Raw genomic sequence first — 13442 nt, 5'->3', positions numbered from 1 at the left:
CACCAAATTTGGCACATGGCCTCAGGGGACAAAATGTCAAATTTCTATTATCGATGAGCCCGATCCGATCAAAAACATGGCCGCTAGACCCCGAAATATCTTTGCTACTGGGCGGAGCCAACAAATGATTGGTCAGAACTCCCACACCTTTTGCCCGATCATCACCAAATTCGGTATGTAGGTTCACAACAGGACTGGGAAGCTGCCTGTCAAAGCGTTTTGAGCTCAACCCATAGGGGGCGCTATAAACACCACATGTCTATAACTCAAAGACCATTGGTTGGAATTTCACCAAATTTGGTGTGCATGTTCTAGGGGCGAGTATTAACTAATGTGTTGAGCAGCATATTTTTTGGTGAAAGTGGGCGTGGCCTATTCATCATTAAGTACCTTTTCTTCATTTTTGGTGAGCTGGAATGACCTAGAGACACCAATCTTTGTACGTCAAGTATAAATGATGTGTAAATGCTGCTCCTAAAATTTGAGCCCAATCGGCCTAAAGGGGGCGCTATAACATAGAGTGCAAAACTTCAAAAGCCCCGCCCCCACACACAGCAAGTGCTGTTGACTTGAAATTTCTCACACAGCTTCACCTGATAGGTCTCTACAAAAAAGCCTCTTGCACCACCAACGCCGTTATTACGGATTTTTGGCTAATATGCATAATGCTAAAAACAGTCAAATGAATAGAACTTTTGAAAAATTGATGCTTTCCACACCAATGTTGGTATGTGGCATCGGGGCACCGAGACGCTCATTTCTATTACAGAAGAGCACAATCGGTTGAAAAACGTAGCTGGGTCAATCCGAGTTTTGAGTGCCATTTGAGTCGCCATGCCATAATGTGGTGTATTTTGTGTAAAAGTGGGCTAATATTTATTTTGAAAATATCTTGTTATATGGTTAACTCCCCTCTACCATAAAACCCAACCATATATACACAGGATGACTTAACCCTTTAAAACCCACCATTATGCCAGTCCGCCAGGACATATTCTTAGATTTTTACATACTGTAGTGGCATTTTTGTGAGTATTTTTGTTTGCTTAACATCAAAAAAACCCTGATATCCCAAATTTTAATAATATGTATTGACTTGACCGCTCACGCATTGCGTCTGGGTGGCGTGGAGCCCACGGGCTGATTGAATATAGGGCTGGTCTTGGCCGTTGGAAAGGGCGGAAAAGGTTAGAACCCGCCAATAGCCGCTTGCGGCTATATTTATTATTATTATTTCCGTTCTGCCGCTTGAGCTAAAATTCCCGTGAGCTGGAATGAGCTAGAAAGCTGAAACTTGGCCAAAACATTGGAAATGATGTGCAGCAACTTTCCATAAATCATGAGCCCGGTCAGCCACATGGTGGCGCTACAATTAAGGCCTAAAATCTTTTTTTTGGGAAGGCCACGCCCCTCACACCGTGAGTCCGATTGACTTGAAAATCGGCCCACAGATGCAGCTCAATGTGCTCTACAAAAAAGCCAATTGGACCCCTAAAGTCCGCCTAATTAGATTTTTTGCTAATTAGCATAATTTGAAAAACAGTCAAATGAATAGAAATCGGGAAATATTTACCCTATCAACACCAAATTTGGTACATGGCCTCAGGGGACAAAATGTCAAATTTCTATTATCGATGAGCCCAATCCGATCAAAAACATGGCCGCTAGACCCCGAAATATCTTTGCTACTGGGCGGAGCCAACAAATGATTGGTCAGAACTCCCACACCTTTTGCCCGATCATCACCAAATTTGGTATGTAGGTTCACAACAGGACTGGGAAGCTGCCTGTCAAAGCGTTTTGAGCTCAACCCATAGGGGGCGCTATAAACACCACATGTCTATAACTCAAAGACCATTGGTTGGAATTTCACCAAATTTGGTGTGCATGTTCTAGGGGCGAGTATTAACTAATGTGTTGAGCAGCATATTTTTTGGTGAAAGTGGGCGTGGCCTATTCATCATTAAGTACCTTTTCTTCATTTGTGGTGAGCTGGAATGACCTAGAGACACCAATCTTTGTACGTCAAGTATAAATGAAGTCTTAATGCTGCTCCTAAAATTTGAGCCCAATCGGCCTAAAGGGGGCGCTATAACATAGAGTGCAAAACTTCAAAAGCCCCGCCCCCACACACAGCAAGTGCTGTTGACTTGAAATTTCTCACACAGCTTCACCTGATAGGTCTCTACAAAAAAGCCTCTTGCACCACCACTGGCGTTATTACGGAATTTTGGCTAATATGCATAATGCTAAAAACAGTCAAATGAATAGAACTTTTGCAAAATTAATGCTATCCACACCAATGTTGGTATGTGGCATCGGGGCACCGAGACGCTCATTTCTATTACAGAAGAGCACAATCGGTTGAAACACGTAGCCGGGTCAATCCGAGTTTTGAGTGCCATTTGAGTCGCCATGCCATAATGTGGTGTATTTTGTGTAAAAGTGGGCTAATATTTATTTTGAAAATATCTTGTTACATGGTTAACTCCCCTCTACCATAAAACCCAACCATATATACACAGGATCAATTAACCCTTTAAAACCCACCATTATGCAAGTCCGCCGGGACATATTCTTAGATTTTTACATACTGTAGTGGCATTTTTGTGAGTATTTTTGTTTGCTTAACATCAAAAAAACCCTGATATCCCAAATTTTAATAATATGTATTGACTTGACCGCTCAGGCATTGACTCTGGGTGACGTGAAGCCCACGGGCTGATTGAATATAGGGCTGGTCTTGGCCGTTGGAAAGGGCGGAAAAGGTTAGAACCCGCCAATAGCCGCTTGTGGCTATATTCTTGTATTGTTTATGTCGTTCTGCATCACTAAATAAAGGGAGAAAAAAGAAAGCTGTTACAACACAGAGGTATGAGGAAGTGTTTTTAAATGACACATTAGTTTTTATTTCCTAAAATGAGATTCTAGAGTGAAATGAGTCAGAACTACATCACTCCAGCAGAGCTCAGCCTGATTTGCGGAAGGAACTATCAAGTCAAAGACATCAGTGTTAGCTTTATAGCAGCATATCACAGGGAGAACAGATTGTTCTGCTAATGTCACTTGTTTTTTTCTGTAGCAACTGTTACTGAAATAATTCTAAAGCTCTTTAACTAGCTTTATCCAAAACTACATACTACTTGTGCTACTACATACTCAGTGATGCATACTAAGCAGATGATAAGATGCTGTTCAACAAAAACCTGTCAATTCTATATCACATGACCTTATTGTTTTCCAGGGTCCCACGTCTTGCTAAGCTAGCGAGAGGTTAGCAATCCAACAACACTAAACATGTTGAGTCTTGCTATTTGAATATTATGGAACAGTGTTTAAAACATGTTTCATTATAGCTACTTTTAAGTAAACCACTTGTTGACTTGCTGAGCCCAGCTAAGAGCTGCAATGCATTGGGGGGTAGCCCAGTACAACCAGTGTGCTTGTGTTTCATCCTGAAAAATCCTAGTATGTCTAGCATAAATCCAGGGATTTCATGCATGCACAAAATTTCATATTAGAAGTTTTGTGAGTTGTTTAGACCTGCCAGTTTATACAGTGTACAGTGATGAGTACATGCATGCACAAGAGTCAGTTGTAAATCTAAGAGGTCTAAGAGTTGGAGTACAGAAGAGGAAGCATGCATACATTTGAGATCACATCACCAGTAGTCTGACACACTTAGAAAAGTGGCATGGACAAGTTTGTTTCTGACTGTTTTGCAATAGTATAAAAATACTAAAGGTTTAAGAAAATACCTGTAAAAACAGATAATCGTGCAAAAACAAGAGCCACATTTGTGCTGACAGTTTGCAGGAGTTTGCTAGTGTTTCTGACGATTGAAATAAAAAATGCCCCAAATTTTGGCCTAGGGCTTCTATTTTTGTTTCAATTGTACCGTCACAGGTGTGTTTGATTTGTTCTGGTCTCTGTCATTAAAGTTTAAAACTCTTGTATCATGAAAAGTCAACCCGCTCACACATTACTTTTGTAAATTTTGTTCTGTGTCAAGTTAAGATTAAAATACCTTATTTTTATAGTTTGTTTGTGGTTCCATCATAGTTTGGTCACCATCTATTCTTGGTATCATTGAATTTATTTTTCCCTCTGCCTTTTTCTTCCAGTAAAACTCCAAAAACCACCCCGGTCTTCAAAGTGGACTTGTGTTTAGCTTACTTAGCTGTGCTCTCATGGACTTTGAGGGCAGACCAGCCTTTCTTATTTTATCTTTCTATGTGATCTTTTCATTACCTATCTAAGCCCTGTGGGCTGAGCTGTGGACACTTTAGTTATATAATAATGTTTTCAGGACAATGAAGCTCTGTGGCATGAGTCCATGAGCCACATCAGATCATTTTATGAGAAGCATCAAAGCCAGCTAAATAAAACACCTCCATTGTTGCTAAATTTGATGTGCATGTTGTCATGAGCTGCTTCAGGATGTTATCTAGTTCAGTTTTAGAGGATTTAGGCTCGGGGGGTCATTGAAGTATCCATGAGCAGTTCACTGTTAGAGCAGCTAAGCATGAGTTTGTCCAAACAACAGAGCAGTTGTTTGAGCCAGCAGCTCTGGATCATATGAGAGCTGCTAATGATCTTAGACTAGGAAGGATTGAAGTCTGTGTGCTCTGAACAGTCAAAGTTTCTCCTGCATGTGATCTTTTTGAATTCGTGCTCACAGACACATGTGACCGATGAAGTCATGCAAACTCCCTAACACACATGAGCATATTTAACTATTACACAAAGCTTCTCCACACCCTGAGTCTGTGTGCTGGTGGAGGTTGGACTAGAGCTGGGCCACATGGACCAAAATTCATCGTACCAAAAATCAAACTACATTGAAACCAGTATGACATCACTACAACACAGTTAGAGGTAACAAACAACCAATTTTGGGCAATTTTCTTTGTTTGACTGGCAAAAATATTAAACTCCTATAAACTGTCTTAATTGAACAAAAACATTGGCAGCATTTTTTGATGCTGTCATGCTGTTTTGTCCTCTTGGGTATCATGTGCTCTAATACTTTTGATCACTGGTATTAAAAATACAGGAACTTCATGATCTTCAGTTGTATTTCTACTGATTTTATTTGGGCTTTTAGCCTTTATTTTGGTAGGACAACTGAAAAAAACATTTACTAAACAGTGCCGGAATTGGGATTTAATACGGCCTAAGCATGAAGGATTATAGCTGCTGTTTAACAGCACTTTCTCTACTAACTTAGCTTAACAGGCAACTTTTAATTTTATTTTTTCTACTAAAAGAGAGAAAGCACTGTCTGAATTGCATGAATACATTTAGAAAAGTGTGTGGAACTGAAACTCTTCCACCTATTTTTAAAACATTGCCAATAAATTTGTGCAATTATGATAGTTTTGAATGTATTTTACAGAGTTCCCATGGATCCTTGAAAGTCTTAAAAGTCATAAACTGGACATTTGAAATTTAAGGCCTTAAAAAGTCTTAAAAACTCTCATTTTCATGAGTGAGAGGTCTTAATTTTTAAAAGGCACATTGACTTGTCTTTGTCAAATCTTTGTTTTCTAGCCATTATAAGATTCTGATCATTCTTTTTTGTGTATAAGCTCGTCTAAGTAATAATGTAATTTACTGCTGCAGCCTGTATACTGTTCACATGAATAATACAGAATAGAGGAATTGAATGTGCCAGAAATCATCAAATTTGGGCATTTATATCCAAAAAATGTCTTAACCCTACACTGATTGACAATTTATAAACAGTGCATTAAATAAAAATATTCAGCCTTGGTCTGTTGTACTGAGAAATCTTATGTCTTTCATTTTCTACTATTTGCTGTGCAAAAAGAGTTTTTTTTTCTTTTTTAATCAGTTCAGGCCATTCAAAAAGTCTTAAAATGTCTTACAACTGATTTTCAAAAGTTTGTGATTTTAAATGTCCCACACAGTCACCTGGGAGAAAGCTTCTGTTTTTCTGCCGCAAAATTTGAAACTCCTCTTAACATTACAATGGTAACCCCTCTGGATTTTTTCAAGAATAAAACTAAAGATGCATCCTTTTAATCTGGCTTTGGAGTAACTTTACTGCCTTGTTTTTAGCTTGATTTGATCATTGTCTGATATTTGGTTTTTGATTCTGATTCTCTTCATTGTCCCGTGAAGGGAAATTCATTTTGCAGCAGGAGTGCACAAAAAGACAACGTACACAAGGAGAGCAGCAGTGAAATTAGACCCAATTAAAAAGCCTAAAATTCAGATAAAATAAAAATGACATATTATAAAAAATAAAATACATAGAGTTAGCAATAAAAAATAAGTTCAGAGCTGATACCAAAATGGAAAACAAGCCAAGTAATGCATAGTGCAATGTGAAGATGTGCAAATGAGCAATGGTAGTGCAAGAAGAAGAGTGATGTCTTTTAGTAAATAAATTGTCCTGGAGATGAATGAGACCTGAAGTCTTTCAGTCTTCCTTACAGGAGCCCTAAAGCTGTGGCACTAAATTTCTCATGCTTCCCACATTTATTTTTAACTTTAGTCTCATTAAATGTACCTATTGATTTGTTTCTTTTACTTAATAACGCTTAGCTAATTTATTTGCTTTGATTCCACTTTTATTATTATTTTCTGGCTGTCTGTTTGTGACACTCTTTGGCCTGCATGTTTTTATGTAATAAAGGTGATTTTCAAATAAAATTGAGTTGAGTTAAGATGATTTAACTTAAACACAACTGTTAAATCCCAACAAAAAAAGGAAGTCCCAGACGCCCAATAATAGACAGGTTATTGTTTTAAATGCTCAGCTCTTATATGTTGTCTAGGTTACACTGAGATGTTGGCAGCTTAGGGAAATGTGGGTGGTATTGCTGTGTGGCAGTAGTCTTGAATGATGCATTCACAGTAACAGAGACTCATCTTGACTTCATTATTTGTTTATTTATTTATTTGCTGTGGGAGTGTTAAACCACAATAAGTGGTGACAAAAGCATTATTATAGGCAGGTGGCTAAAACTTTATTTGAAACATTGGTATTGGTATGATCCTTTTTGGGTGTCAGCTCTGTGCCAAGGCTAAAATGTGACATCCAGGCACTGCAGGCTAGGAATGCATAATGTTTGTTTTTGGCTAACTTTCAACATGCAGACATTTACAAATTGACTATAGACCAGGGTGTCAAACTTACTGCCCGTAGGCCACTTCCGGCCCACCAGCAGGTGCCACACGGCTCGCGAGATGTTTAGAGAAAACGATGGACATTTTTCAAAAAAATATTAATTTTCAATATTTACTAACTTAGGTGTCTGAAATACAAATTTTCACTCATTTTTCATGATCTAACTATTATATAGAAACTAAAGATCACAATACAATGTAATAGATGAGTAAATATGGTACATTGTACTCTCTTTAGAGCAGAGCGGAACATAAAAAGAGACACGGCACAGCAGTGCATCTGTTTCATCTCAGCTCTGCAAACATGCTGTCCAAAAGAGACGCTGATACAGTTAGCCCGGGCCACAGATTGTCCCATTGGAGCAAATCCGGCCCTTGACCAAAAAAGAGTTTGACACTCCTGCTTTAGACAATACAGATATCAATGCAGACATACATGTAGTGCAGAGCTTAAACTTCAGTCCTTAGAACACATTTTAAAGTTTAAGGGATGAGGATGAACAAAAAAAGACTTCAGCTGATGTAGGTCTGTTGGTCCAGCCAAAACTCAAATTCATTCATGCATACAGCAGATGTTTACTGTCAGTATATTGTTTGTAAACACTGGCTGAAATTTTCATATCTGCCATTTCCGATAATTAACTTTTAAAGCTAATATTTGCCAATATAATGCTCATGATGTCATACATTTGTACTGCCAACCACTAAATGGTCAGAGAGTATGACCTCTTGGAGCAACATGGGACTCAAATTTCTCTCCTGCTCAGCTTCTGCTGAATGACCTCTCAAACTGTCCTGTAATGTGCAATCATATTTAAACTATCACCAGGATGACTGGATTTTATAGAGGACATTACACCTGCAAGGCAGTAGGTGTGAGATCTAACATCTCAACAGATGCAACACCTTAAATGTTGGCAGAGCCAAGGCCCAGTCATAGGTGTACTTACCCACTGCTGCACGTTGTCTTTATTGCACAAATAAATGATTTAAAATACATTGTAATTTAGAGTACAGAACATTTTGTCTCTATGTTTACAGAAATGTTGCCAATGTTTTTGTGCAATTTTGTCACTGTGGAGAAGTTTGCTTGCAGTTTGTAGCTATGCAATCAATTAATTGCCCATTATTGGGTATATGGGTTTAATGCGGTTTGATTATTTCTAATGATATAAATGCTCTTAGATTTGAGAAGATTAAAATGATAATTCTCCATTTAGACTAAACATGTCAAATCTATCATCTTGTGATAAATGAGCGTGTTTTTAATGGTTCTTACTTCAAACGTCCTTTTCACTGAGTCATTAGGCGTCATGTCTTTCTTTAAAGCAGCTTAAACCATGTAAAAATAAACAGCGTTATCTAACCCTCATCTTTTTTTGAAAAGAAGTTGATTTATCTTAAAACTTGATTTATTGCCCAGCCCTAGGTCAGACGTGATTGAAGCATGATTAAACCTGACGTAATGAGCTGATTAGTGAAATGCCACTGGTTTCATCTGAGTCAGCAAATCCAGATCAAGAGGAGCAAGATGAATCCAGTGAATGAAAAGGAGACAGAAGGAGAGAGTTGAGGGTCGACAGAAAGAGAATCACTCTGAAATGTGAGGTTAAAGTATCTATCTAAATGTTTTTCCCTGTCAGTTATTTTTAGGTCACACACATCCAGTCTGCTCAGCGTGATGGTACAACACACACTATTGCCACCTGCTGACTGCACAGTTGGTGTGTAGACAGCTGCCAGGTGTGTAAGGTTGTTTGATGTGGAGCTAGGCTAACAGTTTCCACCTGTTTTCAGTGTTTGTGCTATGCTAAGCAGCCACAAAGATGAACTTTAACTTAGATTCCCATTTAAACAGAAAACAGACTGTAAATGCTGCTTGTTCCTTTAAACAGGGGATATAGTAGGGATGCCCTGATCATGTTTTTATGTTAATACCAGTCATCTTTTAATGAGACTGGCTGATACTGATCATGTTAAATGTTTTTATATATTAGCTGGTTTAATGGTTTTTGAGTCTACTTAGCTTTGTAGTGTACTGCAGCCCCCTGTAGGGGGCATTGTATTTTGATAAAAGGAGCACAACAGTCATCCTTATTTAGCCAACAACTTTCTTTTACTGACTTTGTTCAACAAAAGAGTACAAAACCTCTAAAGCATCAATGCAACAAGAAGAGATGCACCGATTGGGGAAATTAGGGCTGATACCAATGTTTAAAATAACATTTAACCGAGGCTGATGGAGATGGCAGTATTCTTTTAATACTTCTTCTGATAGTAAAAAAAATGATCAGACTTGATTCATCAGCCAAAGAACCTAGCAGGATGGATCCTACAGTAAGGACAACTGAATTACACAGCTTGATGATCATTTTATAGGTTCTTTATAAATTACATCACACCGCAGCAGAGAATTCCTGATGGGCGGCAGATAGTAGAAAAAGGCTAAGATAAAGGCCATGTTTGGAGCTGTTAACAAGAATTCAAAATGCAATGACGAAGATGTTCGTAACCCTACAGGTACTTCGTGTCCCAAAAGTAGTGAAATAGTCGGGGGGGCTCATATCGGAACACCAACAGTCTTCCGTCCAAAGCCTGGACAAGTGGTGTCACGCAACATACATGTATGATCCAGTTTGGTTCAGTACTGTTTGACGCAGTTTTAAACCCTGATCTTATTTGGGTTTCTTCAGCTGTTGTTGTAGCAGGAGATCCATCTCTTTTTAGAGGTCAAGATCATCTGGCTCAACTGAGTAGAGCTTGTTGTTTAGCTTCCAATCAGCTCTTCATTTAGTACCAGTTTGGCTTTTTAAATTATGATTAAATAAAGACAAAGGATGGAGGAAAGGAAACTGGCACTCAAAGGGGAGCCAGCTGCCATGGCTCACCTAAAAGAGTTGTTTCCTAGAACAGGCTCTCTCGTGAACAGCACATCATCACTCGGTCTCTTACCTCACAAGGTTTATTCTGTTGATAATACGTCACTGTTTCAATTACGGGCATTTTTGTGATAAAATGAGGATTTTTTTTATATGTAAAAGGGGCTCACTGTCAAACAACTGTATTTATTACATTTTCTTGCCAAAACTTAAATTCCCATCATACACATCATAATGTAACAATATGTAGTCTTGTTGGTAAATGTTTTCCTGCTGGTTTCAACACCTGATTGATATTTTTTTTAGCTATTATTACTAACTAAAAAGTTTGGGGATCTAACCACAGATTCTTTTAGTGCAGGAGGATTACTGACTGATTAAAAAAGTTAAATCCAGAAGTCCATCTTTCTTCAGTTAGACGTAGGTGATAAGACCAACCTTATTTATGTCCAGCTGGTTCACTCAGCCCAGGAGTATCAACCACAGCTGACTGGTTTTGGTGATCAGTAACGGAACACATTGATTCTAATCTACAATCAAGCATTTTTCATGAAAAGTATACAATGATAATTTTGCTGATCAATCGTGGCGTTTGAACTTCCTATGTTAGTTAGAGTATTAAGTGATGACTGTTGCAGTGCCTATATTTAGAAGCTGAGTGTTTATGTTTTGTCAGCAGGAAGAAAGAGCATATAAAGGAAATATGATCATGTCTAATAAGGTTGTCTCTGTCTCTGCAGGCTGATTGAATTCATCCTCTCTGTGCTGTGTTGGAGCTGGACTGAGCAGTGTTAGCAGACCAAAGGTAAACAGAATCTTTCATTTCATTTCTCACTGTCACTCTGTGAAATCCTGTTCCATTGTTAGCTGGTCTTTGCTTGACAGAGTCTTTACATGACTCATGGGTTCATCTCACTCTTAAGCTAAAATCAGTGGTTATTTGGCTTTCTTCTTGTCTGGGCTTCTTGGGTTTGGTTTGGACTAGGAAGATGCTGAATAAAAATCAAGAAACATACAATTATAATCCAAACAAAGCCTGATTCCAATATTGCTTAAGAATTCAATCAGTCCCTTTTCTTGTTTTAACATTACAGTCTCCTTATACATGAAGCCCATTGCAGCTGCTCTGCTTAAGTCTGTTGTATTACTGTTTGGTTGCACCACAGAGACATAAGGTTGGTTAAAATCTGGTTTTCCCAGTCTGGTGTACACAAACTTTCCTAGCCCGCACAGAGCTTTGCCATTAAACCCATCCAAAATATTTTGAGTCTCCTGGAACAGTGAATAACGCCTGGCTTTACTGCCCAAGATCAGTGGCCAAACTCGCTAAGACTCTTGATGCGGAATTGGAGCAAATTCCTGAAACCCAAAATTTGGTGGTAAGCCTGTACTAAGAAGAATGGAGGCTGTTATAGCTGCAGAGTAATACAGATAATTTAAAATAACACCAACAAAGAAGAGAGGTAGGCTTATTTAACCCAGATGGCACCTAAGCTGTTACTGGAGGGTATGTAAAGAGGTTCGTGACGATCATCAGTAATAATCTTCTTAAAAAGAAAAGAATGATTGAGTAAGCACTCGATATTTCCAAATGTCGGCACTTACTTGTCAAATATATAATGCTCAAACTGCATCACAGGAAACTGCACTAGCCATTGCTGTGGCAACAGACTGGCCAAAGCTCTAGGTTATGGGCCTGCCCTCTGATGTAATGTGAGACTGCCAGTTTCTATGATGTGCAAGCATAGCGCTTCATGCCTTGCACTGCTTGCTGTCATCTTCTTTGTAAAAGTGCTTCCTGACATCACTTTTCCTGCTCACAGTTAGCATGATGCATGTAACACTAACACCCTAATAATAGTCTAATACAGTTAGAACAAAAAAGACGTACAAAGGAGTCAAATCATTAGTTTCTTAAGTTTAAGGGCTTTGGAGGTACAGTGTCTATGAATACGTATTCGCCGCCTTGGATGTTTTTCCCATTTTTTGATTTTATAAATCAATCATGGTCGATATAATTTTGCTTTTTTGACAAAAATTCGTAAAAAACTCTCTTTATTGTCAAAGTGAAAACAGATTTCTACAAAGTCATGTCAGTTAAATAAAAATATGCAAAGTAAAATAAGTGACTGCTTTATATTCACCCCCTTGAAAGTGACTGACCTAATTCAACAAAGGACCAGCCTATTGGTGCAAGTAGTCTCACAATTAGTGAAATGGAGATCACCTGAGCGCACTGAATGTGTCTCAAATGATTGAAGTATAAAGACACCTGTGTCTGGAAGATTCAGTCACTGGTTAATCAGTATCCCTGGCTACCATTACACCATGAAGACAAAAGAACACTCCAGGCAACTCAGAGAAAAGGTAATTAAAGAGTATAAGTCAGGGGATGGAGACAAAAACATTTCCAAGGCTCTGAACATCCCCCAGAGTTCAGTTAAATCAGTCTTCAAGAAATGAGGGAATATGGCGCAATGTGTAAATCTGCCTAGACCAGGCCTCCTCACAAACTGAGTGAGCATGCAAGAAAGAGACTAATGAGAGAGGACACCAAGACACCTATGGATACTCTGAAGGAGTTACAAGCTTCAGCAGCTGTGATGGGAGAGACTCTGCATACAACAAATGTCGGTCGGGTTCTTCACCATCAAAGCTTTATGGGAGAGTGGCAAAGAGAAAGCCACTGTTGAAGAAAACTCAGATTTAATCTGGACTAGAGTTCACCAAAAGGCATGTGGGAGAATCCATCGCCAAGTGGAAGAAAGTTCTTTGGTCTTATGAGACCAAAATGTTGCTTCCATCAGACGAGACACCAAACACTGCACATCACCCCAACACACCATCCCCACTGTGAAGCACGGTGGTGGCAGCATCATGTTGTGGGGTGCACCCAGCAGCCAGGCCTGGAGGGCTTGTGAAGATACGTAGAGGGTAAAATGAATGTGGCAAAATATAGGAAAATCCTGGAAGACAGTCTTATTCAGTCTGCAAGAGAACTACAGCTTGGGAGAAGATTTATTTCCAGCAGGACAATGAGCTTAAGCAAACAGAGAAAGCTACACAGGATTAGCTTTAAGACAACAAGAGGAATGTCCTGTAGTCAAAGCCCAGACCTCATCCAGTAGAGAATTTGTGGCTGGACTTGTTGAAGGCTGCTCACCTCTGGGCCTCGTGCAACCTGACATAGCTTGAGCAGTTTAGCAAATAAGAATGGAGTAAAATTGCAGTGTCCAGATGTGCAATATTTTGTGCAATACATTTAACCGACTTTACTTGGGAAAAATCTGTTTTCACGTGGACATTAAAGAAGTTTTTTTTTTTTTTTTCTAATTTTTGTTGAAAAAGCCAAATTATATTGACCGTGATTGATTTATAAAATCAATAAAAGGGTTAAACATCCAA

The 13442-nt window shown here is 38.8% G+C and overlaps 1 protein-coding gene across 6 annotated transcripts in view; it reads left to right on the top strand.

Annotated features, from left to right (window-relative positions):
* The window catches only part of raph1a (Ras association (RalGDS/AF-6) and pleckstrin homology domains 1a), a 143285-nt gene that overhangs the window by 52248 nt on the left and 77595 nt on the right, over positions 1–13442 (top strand). For 5 of the 6 annotated variants that reach the window (XM_041806244.1, XM_041806242.1, XM_041806243.1 and 2 more), the window contains exon 2: positions 10778–10842. The gene's annotated coding sequence lies outside the window, so the exon portion shown is untranslated. Of the gene's footprint in view, positions 1–8799; positions 8902–10777; positions 10843–13442 lie in introns of those variants that run through there. The other variant, XM_041806240.1, reaches the window with a different exon arrangement.

This window comes from Cheilinus undulatus, linkage group 15, assembly GCF_018320785.1.
Source record: "Cheilinus undulatus linkage group 15, ASM1832078v1, whole genome shotgun sequence".
Lineage (NCBI taxonomy): Eukaryota > Metazoa > Chordata > Actinopteri > Labriformes > Labridae > Cheilinus > Cheilinus undulatus.
Note: the sequence above shows the minus strand (reverse complement) of the source record. Positions and strands in the feature narration are given on the sequence as shown.